The sequence below is a fragment of the Notechis scutatus genome, chromosome 3 (assembly GCF_049901735.1).
Source record: "Notechis scutatus isolate UNSWTSFEM ecotype Mainland chromosome 3, rNotScu1.2, whole genome shotgun sequence".
Taxonomy (NCBI): Eukaryota; Metazoa; Chordata; class Lepidosauria; order Squamata; family Elapidae; genus Notechis; species Notechis scutatus.
The window spans coordinates 66,898,608-66,924,539 of record NC_142011.1 but is presented as its reverse complement, the minus strand read 5'-3'; the positions used below and the strand labels follow the sequence as shown (position 1 = coordinate 66,924,539).

General features: G+C 38.1%; 1 protein-coding gene across 8 annotated transcripts in view; it reads left to right on the top strand.

Moving 5' to 3' along the window:
• The first annotated feature begins 5,075 nt into the window (after positions 1 to 5,075).
• The window catches only part of DAB1 (DAB adaptor protein 1), a 754,595-nt gene continuing 733,738 nt past the window's right edge, over positions 5,076 to 25,932 (top strand). For all 8 annotated transcript variants that reach the window (XR_015748591.1, XM_087960346.1, XM_087960344.1 and 5 more), the window contains exon 1: positions 5,076 to 5,374. The gene's annotated coding sequence lies outside the window, so the exon portion shown is untranslated. The remainder of the gene's footprint in view (positions 5,375 to 25,932) is intronic.

Genomic DNA, 25,932 nt, shown 5'->3' with positions numbered 1-25,932 from the left:
AGAGACAAGATGGGCAAGCAAAGTATACGTTAATCACATATAATCGATAAGGCACTTGACAGCTTTATTTATCCTTTGTTCTTTAAGAGAAACAACACCAAGGCAAAAATCCAGTGTCAGAGATCTCAGGACAGCCTATAAAGAAGCAACTATTACAACTTTGCACGAGTTAGCATAGGAGGGCTTAAAAAATAATGAAAACATCCCTTGTATTTTTGGCTTGTTGGTGGAGTTGAAGTTCTAAACAATGTTATAAATTATGTGTGGGGAAAAAAAGATAATACGAGACTGCAATCCATTACTTCAGGTAGAAAATATTTGAAGGCAGGAGACAAGGCTTAATAATTTGATAGAAAATGAGAGGATTTTAACATAATAACAGAGTTGGAAAAGACCTTGGAGGTTTTCTAGTCCAACCCCTTGCTCAAGCTGGAGACCCTACACCATTCTATGTGAATAGCCATCCAATCTCTTCTTAAAAATGTCTAATGTTGGAGCATCCACAACTTCTGGAGGCAAGCCATTCCACTGATTTAATTGTTCTAATTGTCAGGAAACTTCTTAGTTCTAACTTGGTTCTCTCTTCATTAGTTTCCACCCATTGCTTCTTGTCCTACCTATCCTCAGGTGTTTTGGAGAATAGGTTGACTCCCCTTTCTTTGTGGCTATCCCTTAGATATTGGAACACTAGTATCATGTCACCCCTAGTCAGGGGTGGGATTCAAATTTTTTAACAACCGGTTCTGTGGGTGTGGCTAAGTTGGTGGGTGTGGCTTGGTGGTCATGTTATTGGCTGGGCGTGGCCAATTCAATATCACTCACACCGAGGCACGCATCTCCTTGCCTGGCCTCTCATGACTGTGGGGATGCTGCAACAGTTGTAAGTGTGAAAAATGGCCATGTCACTTTTTTTCAGTGCCATTGTAACTTTGAATGGTCACTCCACACAAGCAAAGTACCAGCAAAGGAGAGGAAAAAAACTCCAGAGACGTTCCTGAGACAGGAAGTCTAGTCCTGCCAAGAATGTAATAGAGAGGCAGTTTCTGTAAGCAACACCAGAATGTTTCCTTCCTGCCTTCCTTACAGGATTAGGCCAGTAATTTCTTATAATAACTGGTTCTCTGAACTGCTTAGAATGTTAACAACCATTTCTGGCGAATAGGTGCGAACCTGTAGAATCCCACCCCTGCCCCTAGTCCTTCTTTTCATTAAATTAGACATACCTAATTCCATCAACCATTCTTTATATGTTTTAACCTCCAGTCCCCTAATCATCTTTGTTGCTCTTCTTTGTACTCTTTTTAGAGTCTCAACATCTTTTTTATATCATGATGACCAACACTGGATTCAATATTCCAAATGTATTCTTACCAAGGTGTATAAAATGGTATCAACAGTCCCCACGATCCTGATTCTATCCCTTTGTTAGTGCAGCTTAGGACTATGTTGGCTTTTTTGGAAGTTGCAGCACACTGCTGACTCATACTTAAGTGATTGTCCACTAGGATTCCAAGATCCCCCTCACAGTTACTACTTTTGAGCCAGGTACCACCTATTCTATTCCCGTGCATTTGTTTTTTCTTGCCTAAATGTACTTTTCTCACCACTGAATTTAATTTTACTAGATAGGGGTCAGTGTTGAAGTCCGTCAAGATCCTTCTGTATCTTCTGAAGTGTTGGCTGTTCTTGCCAACTTGGTGTCATTTGCAACTTTGATGAGTTCCCCTTTTAGCCCCTCATCTAAATCATTTATGAAGACATTGAAAAGTACTGGGTTTAAGACAGAGCCTTGAGGTACTCTACTGATACTTTCCTCCATGTAGATGCAGTTCCATTAAGGACTACATGTTGAGTGTGGTTGGTCAGTTATAAATCCAACTGGTAGAAATTTTCCGGGGTTATGCATGTTTTCCATTTAAAATGGTGACTGCTGTCAGAAGGAGTTGCAGTGAATGCTGAAAAAGGCTCAAGCAATGCCCCCATTATTTTACAGAGAACTTGTATTCCGGTTACAACTTTTTAGGGATATCTGCTTATTGTATTAATAAGATTAGCAACAGATGTGTTAGGATTAAGGTTGAGGTTATAGTTGATTGACCTTTGGTTGATGTTAGGAATTAGCTGTGCTTTGTTTGTTTTACCAAATATATTTTTATTGGTCAACAACTGAAACAAAGTGTCTGTCTGTCTGTCACGCATTAAGTCCCGACATGTCATTTGACACCGCCGTGACGCCACGAGTTTGACACTCCTGGTCTAATACATCACCATTTTGTACATCTCTAGGGAAATCCAGAGGTTCAGCTGCATGTCTTCTATAATTCTTATAAAACAGAAAATCTATCCAGAGATTGAAACAAGGTCAACAGTGATTTTAAAATCTAGTGACACTTAAAATTTTGCAAAAACCAAGTAGAACATTTGGTGAAATATAAGTGAACTGAATATCATTGCCTTGTCTGAAGCTGCACAGAGGGAACAGACGGAAGAGACGAGATAATTTAATGTTCCTTTTCCTCCATTCTACTTCCTATTCTCCCCCTCCCATCAACTTTGAGACACAATGTGAAAAGGAGCAGATGGATATGGCATTATCATTATATGATTGCATGGGCGACCACGTGATTTGATATGACTCATAGTCTCCTGCTGGTGTTTTAGAGAACCTTAGGCATAATGTCAAGTTGCAAATGGTTACAGGAGTTTAAGAAGGAAATGAAACAATCAAACCTGACTTTGGCTTGGTTTTGATTGATCAAGGTCTTAAGAGGAAGTGGTTTTTGGTTTGTTTACTTTGATTTATAGTCCAGTTTATGAAGCAGAGATGCATAAGTCTTCAAACATTCAAATCTAATTGATTGAAAAAGGACAGCACTTAATATGGATTTTTAAAAATCCAGAAAAGGTTCAGTTGCATACAAATACATTTATTACTCACCCAGTTTCAATCCTGAGCTCCAAATTGCTGTATTTGCAGAAGGACACAATTTTACACCAAACAATTAACTGCAAATTGCAATTGTTGTCTTCAGTTGGGTTGATACCAATAGAAACGTTGTTTGTACACAAGGGCATTTTTATCATTGTGAATAACTGCCAAAAATCACTGCTGAAACCATAGGCATCTTTGAAAATTAGCCATTGCTTGGGTGGGTGGGGCTGATTGGCTAATCAATTGTAAAGGCCTAAACTGGGATTCTCTCACTTTGCTTTTCCACCCTGTTACCTCTTCCCCTTTCTTCATTCTAGTCCTGTTTTGTTGTGTGTGGTTCTTGGGTACTTATTTTTTTGGAAAAGTGGTGTGTGTGTGTCTGTCTGTCTGTGACAGAAAGAGAGAGCAAGAAAATATATCTAATATGGCTCAATTTATCTTGTAAAATGTGTTCCCTCTTTTATAGAGGAATTAACTGTAGTTAGTAGTCATTAATTTAGTTAATATCAATATCAGTATATCTCTATATGTCTTACGTCTGTCTAACTATCCGTCCATCTCTCCCCCCCCCCCCCCCTTTCTCTCATATCTTGATCAGCTTTTTTTTTGTGAGGAGCATGGACTTTGTTAGGTATATACAACTATAAATGTGTTCATGCATTTATTGAATCACAAGGGAATCTCTAGGACTGGTTTTAGCTGGAGATAGAAGCCATGAGTTGACATGATAGAGAAGCTAGGACTCAACATGAATTTTAGTTGTATATGTATCTGCATGTATGCGTATAGATTTTTCCTCTTCCATTCAATCATGTCTGATTCTCAGGGCTTCCTGGATAGGTCTCTGCAGTTTTCTTGGCAAGGTTTTTCAGAAATGGTTTGCCATTGCCTCCTTCCTAGGGCGGGAGAGAAGGTGCTGACCCAAAGTCACCCAACTGTCCTCATGTCTGAGGAGAGAATCATGGTTTCCTGGTTTCTTGCCTGATGCCTTAACTGCTGCATCAAACATGTACATAAAGATATTATTATAAATACATATCTTATTCTAGTTTTCCAATTTGGAATGAATTAGTTTCAGTTCAAGGTCATTGTTCTTTCAAATCAGTACAATATTCATGATAACAATATTTGAGAATGGCCTTGCAAAAAACAAAACTGAAGCCTAAATACCAAACATGGCAGTAGAGGACTTTTAAATCTTTGCTCGCTGATATGTACCTGATCTTCACATATAAGTAAAGTCTCTCTCAATGTATAGCTCCATTCCTGATGACTTCATGGAAACAATATAGATATATATTGAAACAATAGGGAAATGGCTTTTTCTTGCTTTCCTATATGGGTTTGTTTTAAATTAAGGTCTAACCTATTTCTTGATGATCCCTCCTTCAAGTACTACTGAGGTCTATTCTTCTTAGCTCTCTGCAGATTAGCCAAGGTCAACTAGGTACTGCCAATTGCTGGTGACCTTTTCATACAAATTATTGCCAATCGCACAAATGGCTCACTTGTTCTGAGTATTAGCTATATTTGAGAATACCTCTGAAGAAGTTAGACCACGGACACACCCATCCCCAATAAACCATGGACCATCAAAGCCCCATGTTCACTCCCATGTCCCATCTTCAGATCAGACGAGCATGACTCCAAGATAATAAACTTTTTAAATTTTCTCTGCTGACATTCTTGTCATATGACAGTATGGAAATCATGCTTGGATTTCACCAAGCCTTTCCACTCTCCCTCCCTCCCCCCCACCCATGCACAGGGGGAGAAAGCATTCTCCATCAATACAGTATCGATACCTATATCAATTTACCTACGTAGACACTTTCATACGCCTACCCACACAGAGAGATTCACATATGGCAAACCTAATGCACAGAGCGAAATCCCACCATCTCAATGATAACTTGCTTGTTTTGCTGCCCCTGCTGCGACATAAACAGCCTACTGATGAGATGAAGACAGTAAGAATGATGAAGAACCTTCCGAGGCAGAAATGCAACTGCCTAGACAAAACTCTGGGACAGTAGGTGATGAAATGCTCCATTATGCCTGCCTATTACAAAGAATGTGGTAGTGATGTATAAGGTATGAACGCTGTGGCCTGCAGAGTACCGAAGCATTGCCTTTGCTGCTGCTGCTGCTCCCGCTGCTGTTGCTGCTGCTGCTGCTGCTGCTGCAGCTAGACAGGAGATGTTCTGCCTGAACTGAAACTGCTGAGGATTTTTGCCACGCGGAGGATATCCCTTCCCCAGCACTTCTGCTGGAGTATCTAGTGGTTCGCTCGCCGGCAGGCTGACTGAGACAGACGATCTCCCTGAAGAAAACCAAGAACTGCCCATGTTGTTTTAGGAACAAAAGGGGAGGGGGAGAGCCTTTTCCCCTTGAAGCAGGAGGATGAGTAGGGGCTCGATGAGGAAGCAATCCTGTCAGAAGGTAGGAGAAAGTGATTTTCCTTTTGGGGAGCATCAAGGAAGTCAGGGTGGGTGGAAGCCGGGAGCGATGGTGGAAGTGACTTAGCCCTCTCTGCCTTCTGGTAGTAGCTTTAATTAAACCTGCTGATTTAGGCATCATGCTTCATTAATGTGGACACCTTTTATATACAAAAAAAAATAACAATCTCATGCTTGTTCTTGACTACATCTGGTGGCTTTAGGATGCTTCCCTTCAGGATATTGGAAAGGTTCTACACCAGGTCTTTGAGATTTGTAAAAACACAGACATACACACACCACCACTAGCCAGCAAAGCTTTGCCACATGCATTAGAATCTGGTGGGGTAGCGGCATGGCTGAGATTTGAGGAAAGATTCCGGTTAACTTTTCAGGTTTTGCAGAGATGGGGAAGGAAGGGTGCGGTGCAAATGACATAGGTAGTCTTTGATTTGACTGGAAGTTTTGCCTTTTCCCTCCCAGCCCTGTCAGAAACCAGCTGTTGTCTGCTTGAAGCTGTATGTGACCGGTGTAAGTTATACGCAAAGGCAGAGATTTCAAGGGAAGAAGGAACTGGAGTCTTGTAGCCTGCCATTGATCCTCTGCCTTTGCCACAAGAGCTAAAGCACACAAGGAGAAATACAGTTTATTATGCAAATGTGGAAATGTGAATTCTGTGCATGTCTGGCAGGACTCTTAGCCCATTAAAGCTTGGAAGCCTTTCACTTCGGCAGGTCGAAACCCAAGGCAACTTACTTAAAATTCTGCTCAACCATCTGAAAATGGTATAGTTTACTGCACTGAGTTATTGACTCTGCTGCTTGCACGTTGTTGGGTCACCCACACCCCCATCCTTTTTTTTTTTGTGGATGCATGGCTGCAAAGGGACAGGTCTGTGGGTTTTAATATGCGCCTCTAAATAAATATTTTGCTACTCTTCATGTTCTTCTCAACCTCTGTCCAAATCGTGAAGGATTCATCAATTAAGCAAGTGGTCAATTAGGCTCAACCTTGTAAGAAAATAATTAGGCATATCTACATAGACTTCAGACTGGTGATGTCGTAGGGTATATACCTGGATATTAAAAGCTTTTTCCTTAATACCTTAAGGGTTTTCTGTGGCTTTTCTAGCAATCATCAAAGTGCAGCAACTGCACATGTACTTTAAGGGTTACGGATATTTAGTAGGTGCAGCAGAACATATTCTTCCTGGGCTTGTTAAAGCAAATAGGAAAACAGACTAAATTTATTTCTTTGTCTGTCAGTCTTCGCTTTTTTATATATTTTATTAGCTTTGTAAATCTTTCGCTTGCTTTAGGGATTTGGTTTGTATGTGTGTGTGTGTGTGTGTGTGTGCATGCTCACACATGTATTTAAAATACTGCAGCATTAAAGGAAAGAAGGTTACAGAGCATGTTATGTTTGCTGAGGACAGTCATTCCCACCCCCCTGATCTTGTTAAATAAAGGCATTATTAAATGAGGATACATAGAATGGTGGCTCCCAAGTTGTGTTTCAAAGAGAAAAAAATGCTCTCTATTGCCACAGAGGCTCTGCCACTGCAGTCTTACAATACAGCCATATTAAAAAGGTCTTAGGAGCAAATAACCCTCAGATGCTTGAGGAGACTTAGGCATTCTGAAAAACAACAACATGGGTTTTTAAATAATCTACTCTAAATGGTTTCTACTGATTTACTTGTTTTAAGCTTCTTCCCAATCTTTGCATCACTGAGAAATGTAAAGCCTGCACAGTGTGTGTGTGTGTGTGTGTGTGTGTGTGTGTAGTGGGGAGGGGGCAGTCTTTGATGTTTCTGTATAATTTTGGCAACAGGTCATTCCTCTTTTTAAAAAAATGGTGGATGGTATTGTTGCACAAATTCTTGACCATGTACATTTTAAAGATTTGTTTGAATTGAGGCAGATCTTTTACATTCCTTTGATGACAAAAGTGTGCTAAACAGTTAGTTTTTCTTTATGAATTTTAAAGAGGGTAGAAATTATATGTATATTTCTTCTAAATATAGATGAAACAAAAGAGATTTCCCCAAGGGAACATTGAACTGGCAATTCCACAGGTATCAAATGTAGTTTTAAGTATCCTCTTATTTTTAAGTTGTAGATTATTGTATTGAGCTTTTCCATTCAGTTTGGTCAGTGAGATGGCCAGCAATATATTACTTGATATCAAATCCATGTTTCATTGTTTGGAGGCAATAGAACAGATTTCAAATGCAAAACTTTTCCGTTCACATCCCAGTCCCTTGTTCTCTTTCTGGTTTGATGTTTTACATTAGTCCTTAAATTCCTGACTTCTGCTGATGATTGACAGCAAAGCTGAGGTCTCTTTGCAGTTTTCATGCTATGAAAAAGACTATTCCAATGACTTTTCAATTGCACATCTCGATTGGACAAAACTGATAGAAAACTCTTTTTTAATGACCACCCCAAGAAGTTTGAGTTAATTTTGCTTGATGTATCTTATGAGTTTTAAAGGGCGCACATAACATTCCTTATTTTTAGTTCTATACATAAACAACTATAACAGGAGAATCTTTTTTTGAGGGGGGGGAGGGGGAAGCATCTTCAGGGTGAAGGATTGGTCTCCAGTTTAAAGATTGTTTAAAAATTAGGATGAATCCTTGAAGTTGCCCATCAACAGCGCCGTCTGCAATAGGATAAGGTCAATAATGCAGAATACATTGCTCACAGTCAGTCCCACCACAGTGAGATACTCTGGATTTCATTTAAATGATAGTAAATGATTCATTTTAGTCAAGTTGCCAGTGAAGTTTAATTGACTAGAAATTGCTTCACTGAAGTCCATTAGATTCTTTTGCAAAAAGGACCAAAAGTTTTAGGTTGGCTAATTGGTATGTTATACATATACCAATTGGAATGCTATGCAATCCACATTATTTTTTTGAAATTTAAAAAAAATCTTGCTAGATAGATTGATAGAAAGATCAATTGATGATAGATAGATCGATGATAGATCAATTGATAGATCAATTGATTGATCAATGGATTGATAGTTGATAGATAGATAGATAGATGGATAGATAGATAGATAGATAGACCATCAGAGGACCTCAAGTAAAGTCTTCTGTCGGTTGGCTGTTGAGAAATAGGGATAAATTATATCTGGAATAATTGAGCTACTTACAGAGAGCAGGTACAATGTACTACCGTATCTGAAACCTTTTAATAAGTGGTGACTTATGGCTTGTGCTAATGGGTAGACTGGGAAAAAACTGTAGAGGGCAATGCAGGAAACCATTTTTCAAATATGCCTTTGAATGGCAGTGCTGAGAAACAAAATTATTAGGAGGTCCAGTAACCTCATATTCTAGTTGTAAGATTCCCAGAAGGACTTTACTGTTCACTGAGAAAATGAGGGGAGGAAAGGATCAGATTCGATTTAGTTTTTACATTTTTAAGGAAAGAACTGTATTTCATTTCTGTTTTTATTTTGCATTGAAACAAATGACTCCGATAACCATATTTATTAAAAAGTTATTCTGGGAAAAAGATTTCAAGAAAATTCTGAGTTTTGCATGCAACCTCGTCTTGAAGCATATACTATAGTTCCAAGGTAACAATTCTGACATTAAATGGCAACAACCAAAAGTGTGTTGTGACATTTGGGCTATCTATCTTTAGAACACATGTCCATCATCCACAGGTTAATTCTTGTGCCTTAAAAGAAAATCTCAGCAAGGAAAGGGACAAAATGCAAGGTTGAAGAATGAGAGATGGTCTATGCCTTCTTTTATGTGAAAGAAATCTTTCCCCTGCTGCATGTTTGCTAATCACTGCTAGTGCTTCTCTTGCCATTTTGAAATAATTCTTTGATCCTGATAAACAAGAGGGGCTTGCTGTCTCTTTAAACTATGGAGATGATTTTATAGCCACTGCAGAAGATGAAGAATGGCCCAACACATTTTATGCTTAGTTAAAAAATAATAATAATATCAGACTGGTAGGGATGGGAAGCAGTTCTTTTTTCATGTCTATTTAAAAAATTAAAGACAGACTCAAACCAAATAAAATTTAATCATGATCTCTAGCATTTATCTTGCAGAGATTAGCTAACATGCCTTTCCTAGGAAACGTATTTGGATAAAGGTTTGCATACCAATATGAAAATCATTAGCACATAATTTCTTTTTGATCATTTGGGAGTATCTGTTACAATGCAGGAACAGAGGCATGTGAGTTTGTACTCTTCAGATATATTGGATTTCACATCCCATCAAATCTTCTCAGCATAATTGGTGGCAAGAGGTTATGGGAGTTTAGTTCAAAATAATGGGAGAATTGCAAGTTGGCTACCACTAATATAGATAGTCAAGTATTCATTCAGGTCTTTAAATGATGCTCTTTGTAAAATGAAATGAGGTGGAATGCTTCACTTCTGGCTTCTGTCAGTTTGAATAACCAGAAGACATTGTTGTTCCATCTTGACACATGTGCCTATGTGCCTCTTTCAGTGCCTGCAACTCCTGGAAATTCTAGAAAAGACCTCATTCAGTTCATGTCCAATGCATATGAAGGAGTCTAATATGGTTACTGGTCCTGCTAAGGTACTTCCCATAGAGTCCATATGGTAGGGACTTTATGGGAAGTCTATTTCCTTTCCTCCCAGAGATAATATTAGGATGAGGTATAAATAAATATCATCAAGGCCACTGAGGTACTTGTAGCCACAGCTGTGATCTGAATACGAGACTGCATCTAACAACTCATTCTTGTGCTTAGATTGCTTCCTGATCTAATTAAGATTGACTATCATCCAAAACCTCTGCAGGGCAAGGGGACATATAAGGAAGATCATTTGCTGAATTTCCAGATGGCACTTGGGAGTGTTTCCCAGGGAGTTGGCAGGCGGTTCCATCAATTGCCTGGTTGGCCTCTAGCAACAGGAAGCAATTTGGTTTCTCAAAAAAATTGCTACCAAGATACTCTTTCTGTGCACTCATCCCACCCTACAGTGTGCCTGGGGGTTTGCTAAGGACTTCTGAGAGATGAAATGACAGAAAGGATCTCTAAAGACTACTGTCAAAAAAGGAGGTAGAGAAAGAGCTATAAGTGAGGCAAAGCATGGATAGTTTATTACAGTGTCACATGTAATATTGGCCAAAGGTCTTGCTTAGGATAGTGAAATATACCCTAGGGAGTGGTGGAAGGCAAATCACTTCCCTGGCCATACTGAACATCTTGGATAGCAGTTTTCTAATAAAAGTTGCTCAGATTAAGTCTTTCTGGGTAGAATCTGATGCTGCCATTTTATTTGGAACTTTTTTTTTCTAGTGAAGAGGATAAGGCAAGGGTAGTCAACCTTTTTATACCTACCGCCCACTTTTGTATCTCTGTTAGTAGTAAAATTTTCTCTAACCGCCCACCAGTTCCACAGTAATGGTGATTTATAAAGTAGGGGACAAAACCCCTACCGCCCACCATGAAAGCTGGAATGCCCACTAGTGGGCGGTAGGGACCAGGTTGACTACCACTGGGATATGGTACTCTCTGATATGGGTTTTGCCACTTGTGGGGCTTGGTCTATGTCCCCGTTAGCTCCAGAGTTGTGAGGAGAGAGAGACAGAGGTAATCAATAGTTCATTTCAGGAGGAAGAGGCCAGCGGCCTTGAAAGGAGCCAGTCTTAGATCCAGCTGTATTGATTACTCTTTCCTAATCTTCAACCTTCTCTTTTTGGAGAAGTTGTTGCCAGCCATATGATCAGACCACAGAAAGGCAAAAATGACTTTCATTGAGATTACCAGACCTTGTAAGACTGATTGTGTTGTACAACCACAAGGAGGCATCTGGCTGAGCCTTTCTGAATGTTATCTTGTTCTGGTTTTTAAAAATGTTTCAGTTCCCCTTTGCCTATGTACTAATTCCTGCATTTCTCTATCAATCTCATCTTTCTTATACTCTGTAGTAGTTGAATGAATGGTGAGAATCTCAACTACAGAGCACTAAAGAGGATGTAGATTTCGGATTCTGTTTATTCAGGGTTCAACACTGGGCATTGGATAAAAACATTGGTCAATATATCAGATATCCATCAGAATCTTGCTGGAAATAGTGCCCATCACTAAATTCCCAAGTGCTTCTATCAGCCCATTTGAGAACATACAGTACTGTTAACCGTGGTTTCTGTTTGGACTTCCTGTGTAAGTTCTGGGCCCCGTTCTGCAGAAGTTTTATTCCTATCTTATTGGGTGGTTTTATGGAGTGGCAGTTGGGTAAAAGATTGGCCTGGTGGTCCCTTTCTTATGAAGCACCACCTTTCTTTTGAAGGTCCTGTCCTCCTCACTGTTTGACACATAGATGAAACTTCTGGGAGAAATTCTCTGGCAGTTCACCGTGCTATGCAATCAATATTGAAGATTTTGAAATTTTGAGGTCTTATTGTGGTTAATATTATCTCTCTTGTGTCTAGTGTATGTCTGCATATGTACTGTATGTGTGAGTGTATCTGTGTATTCATTCATTCATTCATTCATTCATTCTCCAAAATCACTTTTTGTAAAATGGACAGCTATAGAAATTAGATGGATAGATGATTGATAGGTGATAGATAGATAGAAAGATAGAAAGACAGACAGACAGACAGACAACGTTGATCATTTTCAGCTTTACATTACAGCCCAGGGCTTGCTAGAGATCTCTTTAAAATCATTCCTTGATGTCTGAAGACGGCTAAAGCCAGGTTAAAATTAAACTCTAGAACAGGGGTCCTCAAACTTGGCAACTTGGCAACTTTAAGACTTGAAGTCCACATGTCTTAAAGTTGTCAAGTTTGGAAACCTCTGCTCTAGAAGATGGAGTTAGTACTATACCGAGGGGAATTCTAGTATTTTCTTTCAAAGTGGTAACAAAACAATATTAATAGTAACAACTTCTACCATTAACTGAAAACTCTTCTGAAGTTGGGGCACAGTTTGAAACTGTGTGCTACCTGCTCTCTACATGCAAAGCCCATTTGTGTTCCTCACATTCAAGAAATAGTTACAGAGATGCCTCAGGACAGTCAGCACCCAGTCATGTCAGAAACATGAGCAATGCTATTTTCAATATTTGAATGATAGTGGATCCTACTGAGAGAATTATATTTCCATGTGTGTCTCTACTCGTATATCAATCAGTATTGCTGCCCAGGCTTAAGGCAGCTTCCAAGCACTTGTCCCGAGGGCAGGCTTGTGTAAACCCTCTTCTGCTGGATTCACTTTTTGCCCACTTTAACTGCATTCATTTCAATAAGAATAACTGCAGACCCCATTCATTCAGAACTTGCAGTTCAGAAATATTTCTGTACACCTTTCATTACCGTAGAGCTTGCAGCTGAACTTTTTTCCAGAAAGATCACACTTTTAAAATGGGCACAGTAATTTTGAAAACTCATACCATAACCCTGAACATTAGATCTATCAACAGAAACATGCATTCTGCAGTGTGAGACAGTTCCTAGGAACTGACTCCATTAAAGAGCCGGATTCAGAATTGGTATATGGAGATTTGTTGCAGAGGATTTAAAAGGCAGATTGCAGAAACTATTCAGCAAGGAATAGTTGAAATCGAGAACATGATCTAATAATGTAGCAGAACAAATTAAAACAGGGATGTGAAACCCTTAATATTAATTAGAATGCAGTGCAGTTAAGGCTGATCATTTTACTTGTTGGTTCAGGTAGGATATTAACATTCCCCTTTAAGTAGCAATTTCTTTCAGGCTTTGTAGGCACTGCCTTCTTATAATTTTTTTTTGCAGATTAATAATTTGTCCAATGCCAAATGTGCATGGTGATATCATTTCATTCACAAAACAAATTATTTGAGTTTAGTGCATATACTTTTCTCCATTGTATCTCTGCTACCAAATGCCAAACTGCTTGATTAGTAGTGTGAATGTCACCTTCATAAATAAAGAGTAATAATAGAGTGTATTTCAGTTGAGTTCAATAAAGCAAGAATAATGCACTTGAAAGCAGAAACATGTTTAATGTGACATAAAATTCAAATAAATAATTTTAATATTTTCAGTTATTGTGGTATGTAAACAAGGAACAAAGATGTTCTAGGCAATTTCCCTCATATAGGTGGGTAAAAGGGAAAATAATTACTTTCTTTGAAAATTTTAACAGGTCAGAATTGCTGCAATATATTAGCTTAAAGTAATAAACTGGATTCTCTTGCAGTTTATTTAACATTTTTATATAAATCTTCAATATATAATCAAATACTAATGATGACTCTGATAAGTAAATTAATACAATTCTTCTTGTTGGGATAGAGCATTTTGGTAATGATCAATAATTAGTTGTTCATATACTCTGTGTAGATGTGCTGCATTCCTTGAATACTGATATCATTGGTTTGTTAAGGGCCAAAAAGCTGAAATAAGTGAGATATTTTCAGATTAATAGTTTATTGTGTGCCCAATATATTCTCTTCTCTTCTCTTCTCTTCTCTTCTCTTCTCTTCTCTTCTCTTCTCTTCTCTTCTCTTCTCTTCTCTTCTCTTCTCTTCTCATATTTCCTGTTTTTTAAGCAAGGGTAAAATAATCACAAGCGTTCATAAAATTTTGGGAACGAGATAGGACAATTATGCAATAAAACCTAATCTAGATTCCTCTATGACGTTCAATTAACATTTTACATTGCTTTCAGTGGGATTTCAACAGAATCAATTTGTTCTGTATGCAAATCAACATTTTTAATTTTTTTGTAGTGCTCATAAATACTTTTTTGGATATTGAACGATGAAAATGCAGTGGAAAAATGTTCATTAAAAAAACCCAAGAACAGCATTAAATTTGGAAACAACTTACTGTCTCTAGTATGTATTGACTTTGTAACTGTTCATTGATCTTGCAATGAGGGTCACAAATTTTTATTTGATATGTTGATAGGAACCAATTTTTTTTGTTGCTTTTTTCATGTGGTACATGATTTGATTGCTTTCCACTGAAATTATTGCAATGGTTTCCTGGCAATTCTTCTCTCCATCCTAGGCCACCGCAATCCATTTGGACTGCTTTGCATCTTCCATAACATTCCCATATTTCATTACACTTCATTTCTTCTCATTGGTTCCATATTTGAATTACAACAAAGCTCAAAATCCTGGCATCTTACATTTTGAATCTTACTGTCACCATTGTCATGCCCCCCATCAGAGTCTGAATCTGAGGAGGAAGATAAAAAGCTGACAGGGAGCAGGAGAGTGGCTCCGTTGGCTGTGGAGGAAACTGGGGAAGGGCAGAGCAGGGCTGGGCAGAGCAGGGAAGAGGTAGAACAAGGGAGAGGGAGTTCAGAGGAAGACCAGGGCCCATCCCCTCTTCATCCTAGGGCATGCAGGGAACAATGGAGAAGAGAGCAATGTGGGTTACGAAGGAGGGAAGGGCCCTGATTCACTTCACAAGGTACACCTGGGGATGGTGTTTAAAGAGAGGCAGGTGGGTAGGACGGTTGTCAGGAACAAATGTTGAGTTTATTTTGTGTTTGGCTGTGGTTATCTGAGTTCCTGACATCCTCCCAACTGGTTTGATTTACTGCTTTGTTACTTCATTTCTGGAACTCCTGTATCTTGCTCTGCCAGATTTATTACCTTATTTTGCCTTGTAGATTTATAGTTTAAAGTTTTCAGTTTACAAAGTTTGGACTAGAATATCTGCAGCCAAAAACTGGTGCAGGTTCATGGGAGAGTTTTTCTCTAGACCAGAAGGTAACTAAGTCATTGGGGGCAAAGTTGGAGCTAATAAAGGACCTCATTCTTATTCTCTGACTGTGTTGCCTTTGTGCCATGCCCTGGGTCATCACAACCATACTCCAGTATCAGCCTACTGTTCTTTCTCTCTACAAGCCTTCACATTCCTTGTGTTAGTTTGGTTAGGGTATTTTTTCTTCTTCCTTGTTTGTAAACCCCAAGCTCTGGCCCATTTGGGGCCCCTGGACTCATAACTCTGGATTCAGATCCCTCTTTCTCTTTTGCATTTCTGCAAAAAGTTGGTGGCCTTTAAATGGGAGTTAAAGACACTGTTATTTGACTAATGGGCTAATATGTGACTTGGCTATTGGTTACCCCATTATCAATATGATTAGTAGTTTTCAGCTATGTTTTATTCATTATAGATGTCTACATACTTTGCAACAACAAAACAACAACAATAATAACCAGTTTATTAATAATAATAATACCCAGTTTATTAAATCTATATGCTGCCCAACTTCCATAGAGCTACTACAAAGAAGAGTGGGTCAATCCATTCTCCAAACCATTTGAAGGTATAACAAGAAGAAATGGATGGAAACTAGTCAAGGAGAGAATCAACCGAGAAATAAGGAGAAATTTTGTGAGGAATATTAATCAATGGATCAGCTTGCCTCCAGAACTTCTGGTGCTCCAAAAGTGGAGGTTTTAAAGAAGAGATTGGACAACCAATCTTTGTCTGAAATGGTATAAGATCTCCTGCTTGAGCAGAAATTGTACTAGAAGACTTCTAAAGTCCCTTCCAACTCTGTTATTCTATTAACTTCAGTGACTCTGGGCAGTTTGTAAAGCAAGCTTTTAAATCTCTATGGTTGTTCTATTTGTTATGTTTTAGTTGTAAATATTAGTCTTAATGTTGGTTGCTAACCAGTGAATAGATTTGATTGGATAGAATTGGTACTATGATGTTTTTCTTTTGATTCTTTTAGTAAGTATGTAATAAATCATAATATAATGCATGATAAAAAAATAGTACAGTGTGTAGTACAGAAGGAAACAAATTCAGAGAACCTAGTGAATTTAAAACATATGAAAGAAATATTATTCTAAAATCTGGAGCCCACCCAATTCTAAAACTTTCACCCAAGCTTCAACTCATAATAGTGTATATGTAATATCATAATGCATATTGAAAAGGAGAAGGGCTTGCACAATGCTGCTTTTGTCACTGACCCATCCTGCGGATGCCACTCCCTTCCTCTCTCTCTCTTTCTTCCCTTCTTCCATGTCATTCTATCATTTCCTTCCTTCCTTCCTTCGTTCCTTCCTTCCTTCCTTCCTTCCTTCCTTTTTCCTTCCTTCCTTCCCTCCCTCCCTCCTTTGTCTCTCTCCAAAACAGGGAATGCCCTTATTTCTTGACCCTAAGGAAGCACTGAAGACTTTTTTTTTTGCATCCAGTTACTGGGAATGGGCTCCATGTTGATGGAGCTAGCATGGTGTGATTGATTGCTTATGCAGGTTTTATTGGGATTCAACATTGTCTTTGTTTCCATGTTTTTGTTCTAATTATATTGTGTTTTTTTATTCTTGTTCACAACTCAGAGTTCCTTTGGATAGATAGGAAACCATATAAATACGTTTCATAAATAAATCAATAATCAAATGAAGGAAAGCATAATTTGCATGATGTGGTAACCCAATCACTCTCATACAACTAGCAAGATGGATTAGAAGCTGGAGTATGCAAACTCTTCTTATATCCCTGTGAGAACACTCAGGATCTTTGAAGCCCAAATTACTTCCCATTTTGCAGTACCCTTTAGCTCAAAGGAAGGTGGCTATATTTAACCAGATGGTAGTCTGAATGTTTTGCGAGCAAGAAAAAGATCTAAGCAAGGAGATTAGGAAGTTTTGGATCTTCAGTCACTTCATTCTTTTCTAACCCTGAGCTTGGCTTAAACATGACTACTTTTGATTTTGGGTGGGCTATTGGGAACTTGGAGATGGCAAAGAAGCCGATGAGTAGGTGTCTTTATGAAATATGTGTTGGTAGATTTTTTTTCTGAGGTATGTAAGATTGATTTGCTATATATTGTGAAATGGGGATATAACTGCCAGAAGCTAGAAAGAGAGAAAATCCTAAAGAAAACCTTGTCCAATATTAGATTTCCTTAACTCCCCAAATAGTAGATGCTAAAACTGTATTTACAGGCATTCCAGCTTGGAAAATACTAATTCAAGGGACTTGTTTTGTTAAGCTTTGGCTAAAATGAGGGGCAGCTGAAAGGAGCAAGGAGCTCCCAGTGGAAAACTGGCAAACCTAGGTGTAAGGGGCATCTGCAGGGGTGATATATGTCAAAAAGGGGTGGGCCTACAAGCACAAAGTTGAGGCCACCCCTTAATTTTTTGAACCACCACCCAAATGCCCCTGTTAGGTTTTCTTCAGCTGTTCTGAATGAGAAAGGACCAACATGGTTCAAATAGAAGATAATATTTGCAGTTCAGGATTGAACTGTGGGGTTCTTGGTGCTCCCTGAGCTTGGCTGTTTTCTTGCAGATGTTTCATTACACAACCACCATCAAGACTGCTGGCCTGCGACAAACTGGAAAAAGGAAAACTGTACTCCAAACCAAACTATTCAAACTAAATCCCAGAAAAAAAGAGGTACCTGGGCCCGAATGGGTTGTTAACATGTCCAGACAGACATAATCTACTACAGAACACAATATTCTATAGAAAGGTCTCAACTATAACACAGAGGATGCTGGTCAGTTAGAATTCTTTGCAGCCTTAGAATGACTACTACTGAGAATGTTACCTAGTAGATTAATGAAATGTCTGCAATTAAACTACCATGCTTAGAGAGCACCAAGGACCCCTAAGATGGTTCAAATAAATCAAGAGTTTCATTGCAGGCACTGCTACTCGAAAGCCCTCAAGAATCCCCCTTTGGTTCTGTGAGCACCATCTTCTCTTACCTCAGCTCAGATGGTCTGATCAGTAGAAAGAACCATCAAAAGTTGAGAGGATCTCCAAGAATTTATTTCCTGCACCATTGATGGTTCTATTGCTAGTTGAGTGCATGATAGGGTTTTTTAAAAAAACTGTTTCTGCAAATGAAGAGTATTGTGTGGCTACACTTCTTACTCTTTTTTTATTGAGTGGATATGGTGGAACTCATTTTGCTTACTTACTGGATTACTTTGGGGTACTGCTAACTGCATCCATTTTATTGTCAGAATTAATTGCAGAATTAATCAAAGATGGAATGCCTAATAATCCTACTTGCTTTATTCCATATCCATTCTGCATGCCTTTGGGTTATTTTTGGATGCAAGTTTCATGTTCTTTCAGAGGAACACTAGACTGGTTCCAGGAACAACCCTACTTGAGGATAGCAGTCATGGAGCATCCCAACATCCATTCACAATTTTTTAGGTTCTTGTTCTAGGAACTGCCTACATTTGCCCATCTCTATGCTACCACATGTGAAGGAAAGCTATGGTAATTGCTTTTACCACTTGCATCATGCTTGGTTGGAGGAAAAACAAACTCATGGAAACTTGCAAATTCTTGATTCCTTAACTTGACTATCATTATAGCAATAGCACTTAGACTTATATACCACTTCACAGTGCTTTACAACCCTCTCTATGTGATTCACAGAATCAGCATATTGCCCCAAACAATTTAGGGTCACCATTTTACCAACCTCAGAAAGATGGGACGTTGAGTCAACCTTGAGTTGACTTATAGAGGAGGGATACTACTACTCACCTTGTAACTCAGACTGCATAGAGATCAATAATGAGTGCAGCACAATTTTATGCTGGCATGTTCTGCCCATTTAGGATGGAAGAAAAGCACTTTCATGGGTTATCTGACTGTACCTTAGGTGTGGATAGGTCTCTTTTTCCTTAAACTAATCTTTCTTGACCCGATAATCCACAGGTATATTACAAACCCTATTATCCTAGTTAGTACACATAATATGTCACTGGACATCATTAATGTTATAGTCTGACACATTCCAAAGTTGCAAGTTCAAAAAAAGAAATCATATATTCAATTCTCAGATTTTAGGATGAACAATGATAAAGTAAAATACCTATCGAAGAGAATTTATGTAGCTCATCATTTAACTGTAGTACTCTCTGAGCTTGGATGTAAGCCAACAACCAAGGAATCTATAATAAAGTAAGCAGAAGTAAACCTATTAAGTTCTTTTATTTCTTTTTTTCCCCTGAGATGCAGCCATTATTTTTTCTCATTGTGCTAGTATGTTGGTATCCTTTTCTTTTTCAAACTATCTGTGCAATTTACTTGCCTCTTGACTCTAGAGTTGTTTTACTAATTTTAATCCTTTCATTCCCCACCATCCAGTCAGAGCTGAAGAAGCTTCTTGGGTGAGAAGTGAAACAACTTTAAAAAAACCCCAGAAAATCCAGTTGCCTCTTGAAAAAGCACCTTTGGGATGCTGAACATAATTCTATTCTCAAATGGAAATCAAATAGCACTGACAAAGCCTTCATTTCTTGCAACCTTATACAGAACAGATTTGAAGACCCTATCTCAAGCATCAACAGATTTAAATCCAGATATATTCTCCCTGAATGAAATGATCACAAGCATATGCATGCAACAAAAGAAGAAACCATTTGGATGGGTTAAAAAAAATCAGGCCATGTTTAAAATTGATAATAACAGCTGGATGCTGACAAAATAATGTAAAATAAACATTAATGGGAACTTGCTCTGGGGAATATACAGTACTGAAGACTCATTAGGCAAACTTGTAGTCAGTATGTGCAAATTTTTCTTAAAGAATTTTGTGAAACGAAATGTGATTTTGTGATGGTGTTGATGTGTTTTGCTCACAATACTAAGCTGCATGGATTTCATTTTAAAGAAGAAAAATAATCTGCTTTGGTCAGCCATCAAGTCAGCTCTCATCAAATAAGTTTAATATCATGAACTATAGGTCTATGATAGATAATGGTGGAGTTTTTTTTTGTCTTAGGTTCAATTCTTGGTATTTCAAGAGGAAATTGTCAGAAAGCATCTGCTAGCTAGGGTCAACAGTACTGAATTAGAAGGATGATGGCTTGACTGAATGGTTGGAGTCATATTTTATATGACACAATGAACCAAGCCATATTAAAACAACATGATGGGCGTATTCATGCAACACGATGAACCAAAAACCATTCTACATATTTTAGCCAATTGAGGATATTTACCAACCCAACCATTATAAAGCAGCTCCTTGTGTTTGCATGCATTGCTTACTCACAATATAAAGCTCTCTCTCTCTCTCTCCTGATTCACAAGCTAATAGTTTCTCTCTAAATGTTGTAACGGGATTTCTTTCTTCGGGGAATTTTAAGTAGCAATTCTAGCATTCCTGATCATTTGAATTAATTTCCTTTAACTAACACTAATTGTGTACACTTCCCTGACTGCCTTTTGCTTGCTCTACCTCTCACTGTCCTGGAAGGTATTGATTGATTTATGTCACTATCTGGTATCGGAGTGTGAATCCAGGGCTGGTGGGATTTTTTAATTGAGTTTTAGCTGTGTGGCGAGAAGGGAATGATTGGGTGGTCCAAAGAAGGCACATTGTGTTTTTCATGGGTGCTGCTAGAAGATCTCTAGTTTAAAGCCTTCTCATCAAATGGTTCAGTATTGTACAGCAGTGGTTCCCAATCTTGGTAATGTTAAGACATGTCAACTTCAATTTCCAGAATTCTTCAGCCAGCATGGCTAGCTGGAGAATTCTGGAAGTTGAAGTCCACACATCTTAAAGTTGTCACGTTTAGGAACTCCTGCTGTAGAAGCAGATCTCAACCATATCTTTCCAGCAAGGGAAATGCCAGGCAATATGCCCCAATCAATTTGTCCACAATTATTCTAGAAAGTATGAAATATTTGTAATTTCTGGTGCACTTCCTCTTATTGTTTTAGTGGGCCATAAAAGTGTCACACAAGTAAATGGATTTTTCTGCCCAGGGCTGTCTACTATCTACCGTCTACCTCCTCCGGTGCCCTGTCATTTGTCTCCTGTCATTTACCCCCAATTGAAGATTGCCTATTGATCACATCTGGCAGAAGCCATAGCAGAATGACTGATTCCACGATAGCTGAATGAGTGATTCTGGTCTCTTTCTTTTTTTCTGCTAAGTTTATAACTAGGTCAGGGGGTCGCACAGGGCAAAGTGACTCCAACCACAGGTGGCACCAAGTGCTCTGATTCCTTGGAGGAAGCAGATCAATTCCAATTCCTCCAATGGCAAAATGTCTCTGTCACTCATCAGGAGTAATTTTACCCTTCTTTAAGTTCCAAAAATGAAAGGATCTTGAAAGATACATTGTCAGTGCCAATGTGCGGTAACGGCAATCTAACAGGCCATCAATAGATTTCAATGCTTATTCCACCTAATGCAGCAAGCTGAAAGTACGGTAATTCATATTCTGAAGGCAGAGAAGGAGAAGGAAAAAGTACACTTGTGATAAGGAGAAGCTCTGGCTGTCAGAAAGGAACTTGAAAAGCAGTTCGACTTTCCGTATAACCTACATGGAATGAGGAAGAAAATTGCTTTACGAGAAAATATGGGTCAGGGCTTCATCCTGCTGTCTTGATGTTACTATTCTGTAGTATAGTATATTACCATCTGGGACTTCTATTAGAGTTGTGCTTTGCTGTCAGACTACGATGGCCATTTAATATCCCTTATCTGATCTTGTGTGCTCTGCTTCACACAGACAAATAAAAGGAATTTCATTCTTTGGGATTCCTCATTCCCATAGCAGGCCCATTTCTGAGATTTTTTTTTTCCAATTCAAGTTGGCAAGAACCATGATGAATACCTAATAGTATCACCACTAATATAAGCTTTTGGTGGAAAATATAAATTTTATACTTATATAAATTTACCCACAAATATAAGTTTTCATTAGAATCCATAAAGTGTCATTAAATATTAATTAAGTCCTCAGATTGGGTTTAGAGCCTTTAACATTTTAGCATGTTTTTTAACATTAGTAATCATAGCTCAGAGACAGAAAACCAAAAATTGCATTCCAGTCATTAATATTTTTTTTAACACAATGTTAATGGAAAATATTGTATTTGTGTCTAAATTTCAAATATTTGTGGCCTACCCATTAGTCAGAGAATTACACAGCAGATTGCCAAGGTAAAGTAATAAAAGTAATAAAAGGTAAAGAAACAAAACAAAGTAACATTAATAATACATTAATTTTAAATGTGCAAATATCATGGTAGTAATAAGATGAAGATAGTTAAGAACAAAAAACCTAGTTTCCTTGGGATACCCAAATGTAAGGATAAGAAATTGAGTGGTAGATAAAACCAACCTGTAATAAATAAACAATTACAACATGATTTTACCTATTTGTTTAACTGTATTCTTTTTATCTAGCTTTAGGATGTGTGGAGAACATATCATATTTCAACTCATATTTATTTAGAAATATTGAAAATACAATATTTTCTTATTCTTGCTTTGTCAGCTTTATTCTTAGCAGGGATAACTTCACTCGGTGGCTTCATCTAGCTATTTTAAAAAAAAAATGACACACAGTTCCATGTGGATCCTTATAACCTAGTAGCCACAGGGCTGAGCACAAGGCCACCCATTGAAGCTAACCCTGGAGGAGCAGCAAAATTATGCCTCCAACAGGAAGAATAGTACATTTTATATGGACCTGCTTACTTGAGAAACTCCCCCCCCCCCATCCCAGTATCTGCCTGGCTGGTACATTCTGGCAATATTTGATTAAGGATAATTGACTTCCTTTTCTTTCTTTTTTTACCCCTCTGAGTTTGTTCCTTTGCCACTATTGTTTTTTTCTCTTCTGATTTTTTTTGGGGGGAGGGTGAGGTTAGTATGGTTCTTTCTTCTTAATTGTCCTGCTTATAAACTGGTATCCTTTTGTCATTGTATAGCAATTGCAATTGCACTTAGACTTATATACCGCTTCACAGTGCTTTACAACTTTACAACCGTCTCTAAGCTGTTTACAGAATCAGCATATTGCCCCCAGCAATCTCGGTCCTCATTTTATTGATCTCGGAAGGATGGAAGGCTGAGTCAACTTTGAGCCAGGGAGAATTGAACTGCCGAACTGTTAGCAGTCGGCTGTCAGCAGAAGTAGCCTGCAGTACTGCATTCTAACCACTGTGCCACCACAGCTAATTATTATATATTATATTATCAAAAATCTCAGAGAGATTCAGGAGCATCAACAGAGTTCTACTGTCTTTATCCTGGAACAATGAATGTTCTGGAGTAACCAAGCCATTCTGGTCTGGTCCCAACAAATTAAATTACTGAAAAAAGATGAGTTTTGAATTGTAACACCCCAAAAAGGCTTGGAAAAAAATGGATATCAGGTTGAAGACACATTTAAAGATATATCTGGATAGCAGTTCTGCTGATTCTCTGCAGTTTTCATTCGAAAGCGTTCTCCCAGAGGTAGAGTTCATTTCTTGCTTTTGTAACTGATTCTATCTTTTATCCTGTTTTATGCAACAAAACATGTTGAAGGTTTAAGGGGCATTTTGGCAACATGCCCTGTTTATCAATTTCTTATTTATCATCTGTCTCCTTGGCTCCCTGCTTATTTCATGATTTCCCAGAACGCCTAACAGAGTCTCCTCTGGAACATGGTTAAAAAAAAAGTAACTCTGCATTTCTTCCTAGGCCTTTACAATGCCTCCAGTGATGTTATACTGAGCAGATTGGAGCACTGTGGAAAATGTGAAATAGCGGCTTATCTATGCCAACCTCTCATTAAAAGTGGTAGTCCAATAGGATTTGTAATCAGCCTCATAATTTTTTTTAAAATCTATTATGAAGTTTGAGTTCTTTTTTTTTGTCCCCATGTGCATATTTTTACATATAGAATGCTTTTAGCTATTGCTTTCATAGGGACAATATGGAAGTAGGAAATAACAGTAATCAGAAAGACTGAAAGAGACAGCCATAGGCTGTTCTGACCCAAGCCTCATTCAAATCAAATAAACACAAAGTATATATAAAAGCAAACCTTTTTAATGCGCCTTTTTAGTGCTTCTTAGAAGCACAGAGCTGAAGACAGAAGCCTGAAGATGATGAATGAGACTTCATCGAAACGTTGCCTAGATACTTCCAATCTTACGCGGGAGAAACCCGAATAACCAAAGATCCATATATATATATATATATATATATATATATATATATATATATATATATATATATATATATATATATATATATATAATTTTAATTTTCTTAATACTCTTTTGGGAGTATTGCTATTGCAGTTGATGTCCTAAGGCAAGGCTCTCTGAACCTGGCAACTTTAAGATTTGTGGACTTCAATTCCCAAAATTCTTCAGCCAGCATAGCTGGGAGTCCACAAGTTTTAAACTTGCCAAGTTTGGGGACCCCTGTCCTAAGGCCTTTAAAACCTGACAAAAGGCAGCTGATGATCACTAAGGCTTTGATTGATGTCTTTCCAATCAAAGTTATGTTGGAGGTGGAGAAGGTACTTACTTTTTTCTTCTATTTGTCAAGAGAAGATGAGCAAGGCCAATGCACTGCAGGGATGTAATCTGGATGCATAGATGAACTTTTCCCTCTGGAAATTCCATGAAACTGTGATTTCCTTAGACCAGGGGTCCCCAAACTTGGCAACTTTAAGACTTGTGGACTTCAACTTCCAACTATGCTGGCTGGAGAATTCTGGGAGTTGAAGTCCATAAGTCTTAAAGTTGCCAAGTTTGGAGACCTCTACCTTAGACAATCTGAAGGAGAACAAGAATTTAGTAGACAAATAATGCTGGGAACCCTTATTTTCTACTAAGAATCATAATCATAATCAAACTTTTTTTCTAGAGTAAAAGACTGAGAATTATGTAACAGTGTTTCATGTTTCAAAACTTTGAATCATAATGGAGACTTGCACTGAATTTTGAATTCCAAACTAATTTGGAAAGATGTAGAATGCTCCCAGAATTTGATTTGGAAGGATATAGAGGAATCATGTAGATCCAGAGGTGGTGGTATTCAGCAGGTTCTGACCAGTTCTAAAGAACTGGTAGGGGAAATTTTGAGTAGTTCAGAGAACCGGAAAATACCTCCTCTGACTGGAGATTTTACAACATCCTTCTGCTGCCATGCCCACCAAGCCATGCCCACAGAACCAGTAGTAAAAAAAAATTGAATTCCATCACTGTGTAGAACTCACTTAAAATGGAGATGTAGTTTTCTGAAGTTAGAGTGAAAGTTAAGCCCCTGTATTAAATAGGGGATTCTGAATGATTCCAGAGTATATCTTTCTGTTTATCAAATACCATAATTGGCTTCTGAACTAAATCTTACAGACAGGTCATATCTCTAGTAAATAAAAATGTCATTAAACAAAGTCCCCATTCAGTAGAAAAGTAAATTTCAAGAAATGTTGGCAACCAGAGCATCTTGTGACTGCCTTAGCAGATCACATGGAAATATGAATGATATTAGAAATATTACTTTAGAAATATTACTCAAGTACCTTTCCTAGTTGGTAAAATATGCAGATGATCAAGGATTTGTCTGGTTTCCACATGTTGCTTCTATAGAGATTTATATGTAGTAATAACCTTCTTTTTTTAGTTCTTTTTCTAAAAGCTAGCTTTTAGTGCCATTAATTAGTCCTATTAATTGCAGGAAAGTCTTTCCTAGAGGATTCAAAAATGCAAGAATACTTGTTCTATGGTACAATTTGTAAAACAATTATAAGAACGTGGGAAGAAAAAGGGAGGTCACACTTTAGTAGGATGCAGGTAGTCTTTC